This window comes from Sycon ciliatum, chromosome 2 (genome assembly GCF_964019385.1).
Source record: "Sycon ciliatum chromosome 2, ocSycCili1.1, whole genome shotgun sequence".
NCBI lineage: Eukaryota > Metazoa > Porifera > Calcarea > Leucosolenida > Sycettidae > Sycon > Sycon ciliatum.
The window spans coordinates 18,738,079-18,749,730 of record NC_088644.1 but is presented as its reverse complement, the minus strand read 5'-3'; the positions used below and the strand labels follow the sequence as shown (position 1 = coordinate 18,749,730).

The following is an 11,652-nucleotide window of genomic DNA, read 5'->3' as shown; positions in this document are numbered from 1 at the left end:
CATCTCATTTCATCACGCAACACGAATTTTCATATCCTTCATGTTGTGCACGAGTCTGTGACTATTTTCGCTGGGCTGAGAAACGCCGCATCTTACCAAGACAGTCCGTCATACTCTCTCCAATCACCTACACCAGAATGAACAGTTACTAATCCTTTCATGTAGCTCGTAGTGTTGTGCCAGAGATCGAGCTCCATTGGTCCCTTGCACGTAGGTCCAGCAGACTGCACATCGCTTAAAAGCGGCACTGATTCTTTGTCCGTGCTAGTCCATGTCACTCTCCTTCCCTGGTGTAGGTAGTGGTAGAAGGCACCACGGGACGATATGCTAGCAGGTAGAGTCAATGCATCGCTTCGTCGTGTAGCACTATTGGCCTTGAAATGAGGAGATTTTGGAATACAGTACGCCACGTCATGAACATCTGAAAGTAGCCGAAACAAAGTGAAACATCGCAGCAAGAGCCAACTCACTACGCAGCTTGTCAGAATGATAGTCGGACAGCTTGTATACGTCTCCCCATAGCTATACTAGCCGCTCTCGTCATGGCCACGATGAGAAATACGGTCATTATGAATGAGCGAGACTTCCTCGTCAAGTAGGGTTGGGCGCACAGGGAGTTAAAGTGTCGTCCTGCTCACCTCCACATTCTCCAGAACGCTCCATTATGATCTCTGGCAGCGCCGAGAAATCACCACAACGATGAAAGAGGGAGCACTGAAGAAGTGTTGCTCAAAAATAGAAAGTCCTCTTTCTTCTTCTCGACTGGCAAACTATTTACTTGAAAGGGTGCTCGAAAGTGAATATTTTTGCAACTGCGCTCGAGTAGATTGTTGCCAACTGTGACGTTTTGGTGATTTTCTCGATTTGTTGGCAAAACGCTAAGCCACTTTTTAGCTTGGCGCGGCTCACATTCCAATGCCCACGATACATTCAGATAGGGAGGGCCCAAATATGCTCAAAAATTTCGCATATTATGCTTTTCGCATATTGGCCATTTGTTTCAAAATATGCTTCGAAATCACACAAAAGCAGAATAATATGCTCGAAATATGAACTGATATCAGTGATAATTATGCGAATTCTTTCCTCCTTGTAGCAAAATATGCTACATTTGGTACAATATGCTAGATTTGCTACTTTATGCGACCTTGAGTCGCGGACACTCTCTTCTCGGGTCAAAGTTTCGCCACGTGTTTGAATGAGCATTTTTCCTTCCGGGCTAAGTTTGGAAGTGTTCCCTGACCGAGCGTGCCGTGGTAAGTTTCCTTGTCCATTTCCGCAATCTGCCCTATAATTATGCGAATTCTATGCTCCTTGTAGCAAAATATGCTACATTTCGTATGCTAGATTTGCTACTTGGTCCGCCCAGTTAAAATTGGCGCTTATCTTCACACTTGTCTCAGGAAAGAAATACTAATATTTGAAGCAAGCTACGGTCACAAAGCACTATATACATGATTATTTACATGTCAGTAAGCAACTCAGTCGAAAATTCAAGCAAGTTACACATCTTCCTCGCCACTATCGTCGCTGGAGGAAGAGCTCAAAACGTACGATCCGGACAGCTGCTGCACAGGTCGTTTCATAGCTTGTTCCACTTCTCCTCGTCTCGAATCACGCTCAAAGGCAGTGCGTGCCTGTCACCTTCCCATCAGAAGCTGAGTGAGACTGCCCGCATGTTGACTGTGTTATCCCCGTTCGTCGCAATAATGCGACTTTGTTTGAGACAAAAAGGCAACGCCATATCAGTGTCCTTTTTTCAAATCGCCTCTTGCGCTTGTCGGACTTGCTGATCAGCACCCGTACCCACGCGAGCCGCTGGTGCTTGTACATGCAGCGCAGTGATAGCTTCCGCTTGATGTAGCACCTGTGCGTACTGCACCTACAACGCCGTGCACCAGGCTTTTCGGCTAGTTTCCTGAAAGTCCTTTGCACGAGTGTTTCTCTCAGGACTTGGTGTTTCCTTTGATTAGCTCCTTTGCCCTGTCCTCTGTGAGCTTCAAAGTGTGTCCGCCGGATTGGTCTCACTTACTGGAGACATCGACATGAGCTGCAGTTTCTTCGTCAGCGATTTGCTGGTGATAGCCCTTCACTAGGCGCTGTACTGTGCAAGCACTGAAATTCAAGCTCGCGAAGCGCTTTTTCAGCTTTTCTATACCTCCCCAGAGTAAACAATCCTTGCCATCAGACAGCTGGAAGTAGACAGAAACTGTATTCTCCATCGCTCTGAAATGCGAACATCCTGACCTATTTTACGGACTCGAGCGGAGGTTGCAGTGTTTTCTTGCGCTGACGGAAGTGTTCGTCGGCGGCAGCTCCGTCAAAAAGACTCAAACGAACTGATCGCAACTTCTGTGATGGTTTGTGCTGCCATGTCGTCGGATGCAATGGTCAATGGTCATGTTCGGATGGTGAATCGGCGGTTCCATGCCGTATGGCACAGGCAGAACACCAAAAAAACAAGTGAGAAGATAAGCGCCAATTTTAACTGGGCGGACCAAGTACTTTATCCGACCTTGTGTCAAAAGGACCAAAATATGCGCAAGCATATTTGGGCCCTCCCTACATTCAGATACCCACCACAGTGTTACCAAATGCGCTCTACCCCCAAGCGTATTTCCCAGTGCCATTTTTCAGTTTTGCGTCCTCGTTTTTTGGGTCAACATTTTGACTGATTTGTAGTGTAATTTGGAGGAACAAACGAGATACTGTACAACTACTTTTCCAGTCACAGAGTTCACTTGTGAACCTCACAAATTCAGTACAATTTTCAACCTCACCAGGTCATAACCGTGGTCTACGTAGCTTGATTATCACAATCTAGGGCTCGTTGGAAAGCTCTTGGCAGGAGCAACGCCATTATGAAGCTGCCACAAATCAGGCGCCGTAACACAGCTAAGTCGTCTTCAAGCCTAATATGCAAGCATATTTGTCCCATCATCACCATTCCACTCTCCTTCATCACAGAACGCTCAAATGTTTTTGACGCAATTCAGACTTCAACCGGCTACGCCATAATGATGTGCTCAGTCGCTCCAAGAGCATGCGAAAAGGCATTTTCTCCAAACATGACGAAGAGATCGATCAAAAATTTGGATCTGCCGAGCTAGGAATACCGGAACACGGCGCTTGATATCTCTGGAATCCAACATCGTCACTCTTCGGCGATTGTTGCATTGGACAGCTTGGAGGTTTCGCTACCACGTAGACCCTTCGAGTGTTGAATTTGCACAAGAAACGATGGAGTTACGAAGTGTTGTGATCACAGGAGTGTGATTCCCATCTATTTATACAATGTAACGTCATGTACATGTACATGTACATGTATCTGCTGTGTACATTATGCGTCATGGGTCTCTTTTTTATTATTGTTATTCTGTGTTTTATGCATGTTTTGTGAGCGGATCTCTCATGTCATCGCTAACAAAAGTTCTGCGTGCTTACTGATGTCCAAGCGCATGGGCACAGTTTCGTACACTACAATTGTAGGTTTTTGGATTCGGATATTTGATTTGAGTTTGTTTTGGACAAGAACTGAAACTAGCACCAATGTTGTCTTGTCTAACTGAACCCAACACAAAGGTTTTAGTAATCTATCATACACGATAGTTTGCGGAATAATTAAATAATTCGATTGAAATCCATACTGCGGACAAAACTACAGACAAATGCGGGCGGTTGGCAACACTGCCACCGTACAGTACATTCTGATACCCACCATACATGTACATGTACATTCACATGCCCATCATACATTCAGATGCCCACCACACACTCAGATGCCCACCATACATTCAGATGCCCACCAGACATTCAAATGCCCTCACTCCACATTCAGATGCCCACCACACATTCAGATGCCCACCATAAATTCAGATGCCCACAAGACATTCGTAGTGGGTAGCCGAGTGGAGGCACGGCAATCAACACGAATTCACTTTAAATCGAACTTTCTCAGGTACACACCTGATTACATGTAAAAAGGCAAGAAAGAGAAGCGGCAAGAAAGAAACCTTCTCCGGTGGACACCTGGAGGTCAGAACAGCTCTTCTGCTCGGCTCTGTTGCAGTTTTAGAAATCAGAAATCAGTAACGCCCAGCTGCTTTTATAGGGCGACAGACGTACGGGAATACAATAAAATATACGCTATAAGTAGTCAGCTACAGTTCAGTACTAGCAAGGCAGGGCACTACATATTCAGATGCCCGCCATTCATTCAGATACCCACCATACATTCAGATGCCCACCACATATTCAGATGCCCACCATACATTCAGATGCCCACCATTCATTCAGATACCCACCATACATTCAGATACCCACCATACATTCAGATGCCCGTCATACATGTACATTCAGATGCCCGTCATACATGTACATTCAGATGCCCGTCATACATTCAGATACCCACCATACATTCAGATGTCCACCATACATTCAGATGCCCACCACATATTCAGATGCCCACCATACATTCAGATGCCCAGCATACATTCAGATGCCCACCCATACATACAGATGCCCACCATACATTCAGATGCCCACCATACATTCAGATGCCCACTATACATTCAGATACCCACCATACATTCAGATGCCCACCATACATTCAGATGCCCACCATACATTCAGATGCCCACCATACATTCAGATGCCCACCATACATTCAGATGCCCAGCATACATTCAGATGCCCACTATACATTCAGATGCCCAGCATACATTCAGATGCCCAGCGTACATTCAGATGCCCAGCGTACATTCAGATGCCCAGCATACATTCAGATGCTCAGCATACATTCAGATGCCCACCATACATTCAGATGCCCACCCATACAATCATTCTGATGCCCACCATACATGTGCACAGTCATGTACATGTACTGTAGCGGACATGGAAATCCCTCAGCACGTACAGAGCGCTGCTTGCAGTGCAAGTCTTGTTGATCCGATGCGACCAGCGCACTAGACCGCATACTACTTACTAGTACAATGCATGTGTATCGCTTATCCACGCTGCATGACCAGCGCACTGGGGCCGCTAGACGTGTGACCGGATTTCCATGTCCACGACAGTACATTCAGATACCCACCATACATTCAGATGCCCACCACACATTCAGATGCCCACCACACGTTCAGATATCCACAACACATTCAGATGCCCACCACATATTCAGATGCCCACCACACATTCAGATGCCCACCATACATTCAGATGCCCACAACACATTCGGATACACACCACACATTCAGATGCTCACCACATATTCAGATGCCCACCACACGTTCAGATGCCCACTGCCCACCATACATTCAGATACCCACAACACATTCGGATACCCACCACACATTCAGATGCCCACCACACATTCAGATGCCACCGCACAATCAGATGCCCACCACACATTCAGTTGCCCACCATATATTCAGATACCCACCACACGTTCAGATACCCACCACACGTTCAGATGCCCACCACACATTCAGATGCCTAACATCAAGAGTACATAACCCCCAAGAGTGTGCAACTCTAGTCTATGGAGTATGGGGTCCGCGACGGCAGAACTTCACATCATGTGATGAACCCGTACACAATTATTTTGCACTCTGTGCATGATAGCCGTGGTTGGCTATAAAAACCCTGCAATCGCCACGCAAAGTGGTCATTGGCTACCCCAGCCATGTATTGCTTGGAATAAAATAAAATAATGGTAGCTGAGGGCGGTTGACCAAACATTTCAGGTGGGAAGTTCAGAGGTAGGATAAGCTAAAAAATGATCAAAAAGTCGGCAGGCAAGAATCTTCATATCGATGAAAGTAAAGTGTTCGCACTCATACTTGAGAACAACAGGACAATATGATTTGAACGAAATCTTCATCACACCGAGAGTTGGACGACGAAGGAAAAATATTGATTATGGTACCATAAAGTTTAGATCTACTTCGAAGTAAAACTGATACAACCAACACTGATAATCTAAAGCTAGCACTATTGGATGCGCTATTACGTGAGCAGCGAGTAGTGTTGAAGTAAGTGTAGATTGGGGAAATGCAGGTGAGGTACATGTGTGTGGGTGGGTATTTGAGTGTTGGTATGTTAAGGGAAAAGTGTGAGTGCTGTACCAAATTCTTTCTTTCCGGCCCTACAAGCAAATCAAAAAATCAAAGCAATTCCAGCACCCACATTGCAACTGGGCCCATTTACACACAGGTACTGTAGCGGACATAGAAATCCAGTCGATTGACCGGGACCGCCGCCCTCAGCGCGTACAGAACGCTGCGTGCAGTCATGTTGATCCGATGCGACCAGCGCGCTGCAGTGCATATACATTCAGCATTCCGCTTATCCTCGGCTGCATGGCTAGCGCCCTGGGGCCGCTAGACGTGCGACCGGATTTGCACGTCCACGACAGTACATTCACAATTTCTCAACCTTCCAACTAAAGAGAAGTGAACAACAGGAATGACACACATTGCCATAAACGACTTGCCTGGGCTGCTGAAAGCTGAAAATAACCATCTTCAAGTTTGGGGCTTTTTGCCCGTGTTTCCGGACTTGGAACTCAAGCCAGTAACAGCTGGGTCAAATCTCCTAGGGCACTGCCAACGAGTACAAGCGGCGTACTAGCAAACCAAAATAATGTCAAAGCAATTCCAGCACCCACATTGCAGCTTGGCCAACTGGTGCGCACAAATGGTCCAAAAGTTCACCATTTCTCATGTTTCAGGCTATTCACAGCTGCAACACTGACAATGACCACCGTGAATTCCTGCAATAGGCACACAAAGGGTAGTGCACCACAGAAATCAAACGCATTATGCGCCGCAGAAAGCTCAAGATTATCCATCTCCAAGTTTCGGGCATTTCGCCCGTGCACGCGGAGTTGGAACGGGGTCACAGGGTCAACAAGGTCTAATTTTCTGGCGAACTGCCTACGAGTACAAGCGGCCTACTATTAACAATAATATTCCCGAGATTCGAGTTTAGCATCACTTGAATGGTCAGAAACACACAAGCCTTCGCTTTCGCAGTCCACCTTAGTGGCAAATGCAGACCTCACAAAATCAGCTAGCAAACCAAAAATCAACACAATTCCAGCGCCCACACTGCAGCTGCGTCCATTTACACAAAGGACATTAAAAAAACATGTGCGCACAAATGGTCAAAAATTCACCAATCACCTTTCCGACTACTGTAAAAGCCATTATTCTAACGAGGCGCATATATAACGATTTCCCAAAATTGACTAGTTTACGTGTACCAAAGGTAACGATTCTCACTCATTCTCAATGCTGAATAGGACATTATATGTATCGATTTCAGTATAAGGATTTCTATTTTAACGACAGATTTCTCCTCGTTAACTCGTTAGAGTTAGCACTTCGTTTTATATATGGCTTTTACAGTATTCACCACTGCAACATGGACGGTGACCACAGTAAATTCCTGCGATAGCACACAACAGAAATGACACACATTTTCATAAACGACCTGCCCAGGGCTGCGTGTGCATCCGGACTCGGAACTCCAGCCAGTTACAGAAGTTTGGGGCTTTTTTTCAAATTTCCTAAGGCACTGCCTAGGAGTGCAAGCGGCCTACTAGTAAACCAAAAATCTAAGCAATACCAGCACCAACATTGCAGCGGGCCCCATTTACGCCGTGAATTTCTGCAATAGGCACACAGAGGGTAGTGGACAACAGAAATGACACACATTGTCATAAACGACCTGCCCAGGGCTGTTGAACCCTGAAAATACCCTCTCTCCAAGTTTGGGGCTTTTGCCCCTTCCATCCGGACTTGGAACTCAAGCCAGTTACAGCAGGGTCAAATTTTCTGGAGCACTGCTTACGAGCGCAAGCGGCCTACTAGCAAACCAAAAATCGAAGCAATTCCTGCATCCACATTGCAGCTGGGCCCATTTACCCACAGGTACATTGAAATGAACAGGTGCCCACAAAAGGTCAAAAATTCACCATTTCTCACCTTTCCGACTATTCACAGCTGCAACATGGACAGTGACCGCAGTGAATTCCTGAAATCGGCACACAGAGGGTAGTGGCCATCAGAAAGGACACACATTGTCCTAAACGACCTGCCCAGGGCTGCTGAACCCTGAAAATACCGCATCTCCAAGTTTGGTGCTTTTTGCCCCGTATATTCGGAGCTGGGACACAAGCCAGTTACGGCAGGGTCAAATTTCCTGGGTCACTTACTACGAGTGCAAACGGCCTACTAGCAAACCAAAAAATCTAAGCAATTCCAGCACCCACATTGCAGCTGGGCCCATTTACCCACAGGTACATTGAAATGAACAGGTATGCACAAATGGTCAAAAATTCACCATTTCTCACATTTCCGACTATGCACAGCTGCAACAAGGACAATGACCACCATGAATTCCTGCAATAGACACACAAAGTGTAGTGCACAACAGAAATGACACACATTGTCAGAAATGACCTGCCCGGGGCTGCTGAAATCTGAGAATAATCGATTTCCAAGTTTGGGGCTTTTCCCCGTACATCCGGACTTGGAACTTAAGCCAGTTACAGCAGGGTCCAATTTCCTGGGGCACTGCCTACTAGTGTAAGCCGCCTACTAGCAAACCAAAAATCTAAGCAATTTCGTGATCCACATTGTAGCTGGGCCCATTAACCCACAGGTACATTGAAATGAACAGGTGCGCACAAATGGCCAAAATTCACCATTTCTCACCTGCCCGTTCGCAGCTGCATCATGGGCAGTGACCGCCGTGAATTCCCGCAATAGGCACACAGAGTGCAGTGCACAACAGAAATTACACACATTGTCATAAACGACTTGCCCAGGGCTGCTGAACCCTGAAAATAACCTGTCTCCAAGATTGGGGCATTTTGCGTGTACATCCGGACTTGGAACTCAAGCCAGCTACAGCAGGGTCAAATTTCCAGGGGCACTGCCTATGTGGTGAATAGCAATTTCTGGGCATAAAAATAAAATAGAGCCCCACTGGCTGTGTGTTTTACATTTTTCATATTTTTTTGTATATATTGCATGGCCTAATCCTTCATCTTTCCAAAAAATTCACCATTTCTCACCTTTCCGACTATTCACGGCTGCAAAATGGACATTGGCCGCCGTGAATTCCTGAAATCGGCACACAAAGGTGATGATGTAGCACGTATTCGCAGACGCCCTCTCACGGCATCCTGTATCAATCCCGACTAGTGATGATGAACTTGGAGAAGATCCAGCACTGTCCTGCCGCAGTATCCGTATCTGTTTACTCCAAGATGGTCCCCAGAGTCTCCAGTTCGCTAAGCTCCGTGCCGCAGCAGCATCTGATCCTGACTACCAGATGCTACTTGGGTATATCCAGAACGGATTTCCCTCAGCACAAAAGCAGCTGCCCGAGCCTCTTCGTGCGTATTGGAACGTGCGTGAACATTTGTCCACCGACAATGGCATAGTCCTGAAAGGTCTACGCATAGTCGTCCCAGCCTCTCTGCGTGCGTCAACGCTGATCGACCTTCACGCAGCCCACCAAGGTCTGACCCGTACCAAACGACGTGCCCGTCAGACAGTGTATTGGCCCGGAATGAACAGTGAGTTAGACACGCTAGTCCGCAGCTGTGATGCATGCCGTGAATTTCAGCCGTCTCAGTCTGCCGAACCGCCCATTTCTGACCGCAAGCCCACTTTGCCATTCGAAAGTGTTAGTGCTGACCTTTTCAGTTGCCAAGGTTGCGAGTATTTGGTATTCGTCGACCGCTTAACCGGATGGCCATGCATCGCCAAGCTTGGTCACTCAGCCACGTCAGCTGACGTCATTCGTCATTTCCGCAGGTGGTTCCCAGATGTAGGCGTACCACAGGTCATTTCAACGGACGGCGGTCCTCAGTTTGCGTCTCACAGATTTGCTGAATTTTGCGAGCGCTGGGGAATCCGTCATATCAAGTCGTCCCCTCACTACCCACAGTCGAACGGACATGCGGAGGCAGCCGTGAAGGCAATGAAGTACCTGGTGGAAAAGACTACCAATGATGGTAATCTAGACACCGATGCTTTCCAGCGTGGCCTTCTCGAGTGGCGCAATACTCCTGGCACTTCGGGAAAGAGTCCTGCCCAGTTACTGTATGGTCGCCCACTCGTCTCCTTCGTTCTCGCCCAATGGAGCCAGTTCGACTCCCACTGGCAAGACACCGCATCTGACATGGATGATGTTGATCGCGTAGACCAGCCTCCCAGTCAGCCTCACCGAGAGCTCCCCCACTTGTCTATCGGGACGCACGTTGACATTCAGCACCCGAAGACAAAACGGTGGTCTTCCCGCGGCGTTGTCGTGGCTATCGGTGACCACCGCGACTACTACGTCAAGCTACCGAGTGGACGCGTATATTGGCGCAACCGTCGCTACCTCCGCCCGTACCGTCCTCCTACTCCAGCTTCAACAGCCATGCCTGCATCGTCTCCCGTACCCGACGCTGCACCACAAGCAGTCCCTGTGACTCAGTCGTCGCCACAGTCAACTGTTCAGGTACCACCTCGAACAAGCCAACGTCCCCGGCGACAGAATGTCCCCTTTAACATTATTTCAACGCGTGGACAATCGTACAATTAACACTAGCTCTGTTCAGTTGTTGATGTCCATTGTACCTATTCAATTGTCATTCCCATTGTTTCGCAGTTGAAAACCTTCATGTATATAATTTTTGCAATTATCCCTTTTACAAGTCTGTTGGAAGTTGCTGCTGCTCCGCGACATGTCATTTGCTACGCACATGCAATTTTCACATTATTTTTGTTGATTAGATAAACACTTGTACGTTTTTATCTTAGGAGGGGCATGATGTATATGGCATACTTCCGTATATGGTGCAACTCCCGCACCCCGTATGCACCCGCCTAGAGCTCCTGCTTCCATATGCGCTCGTACACACTTTCCTTGGTGTTCGTACACACTTCCCTTTTGTGTTCGCACACTGCTTGGAATGTTGTTCTTCGTTTGTTGTCCTCCTTGCTAGTTGTGAATGAACTCTATCTGACACCACAAAAGGGAAATGCGCAACAGAAATGACACACATTGTCAAAAATGATCAAGCAACTTACAAGCAAACCAAAAATGAAACCTACGCGACCACTGACATTACAGCTGGGTATAGCTGGAAGTGCAGCAAGAAAAAGAGGCACATTTCTCTAAAGAATTCGCCCAGGGCTGCTGAAAGCTGAAAAATAACCTATTTCCAAGTTCGGAGCTTTGTCCCGTGATTGTTCACTTTGCGACTAAACTATTCACAAAAGTGCAACATTTTCTGAGTCGCTGCATGTGGGTGCCAGCGGCCTACAAGCAAACCAAAACTCAAATCAATGTGACAATTGACATTAGAGCTGGGTCATGGTATAGAGAGGTACATTGAAGCGTGAAAGATGGGCACAACAGGTCGAAAGTTTGACATTTCCTCACCTTTTTGCCCGTTCGAAGCTCAGAAACTCACACCGACCTCTTTTTCCCGTGATTCTTCACTTTGCGACTACACTATTCACAGCAGTGTCAAATTTTCAGGGTAACTCGATGTGGGTGCCAGCGGCCTACAAGCAAACCAAAAATCCAATCTATGCGAGCACTAGTGCCCTACAAATAATAAATAGTAATAATAATAATTCGCGG

General features: G+C 47.0%; 1 long non-coding RNA gene across 1 annotated transcript; it reads right to left on the bottom strand.

Moving 5' to 3' along the window:
- Positions 1-5,504: 5,504 nt before the first annotated feature.
- LOC135810782 (uncharacterized) lies at positions 5,505-8,998 on the bottom strand. Its single transcript, XR_010552388.1, has 3 exons — positions 8,357-8,998; positions 7,989-8,037; positions 5,505-6,772 (listed from the first exon to the last, which is right to left on the bottom strand). It is a non-coding gene; the product is annotated as an uncharacterized LOC135810782 (long non-coding RNA).
- Between the last annotated feature and the right edge of the window lie 2,654 nt (positions 8,999-11,652).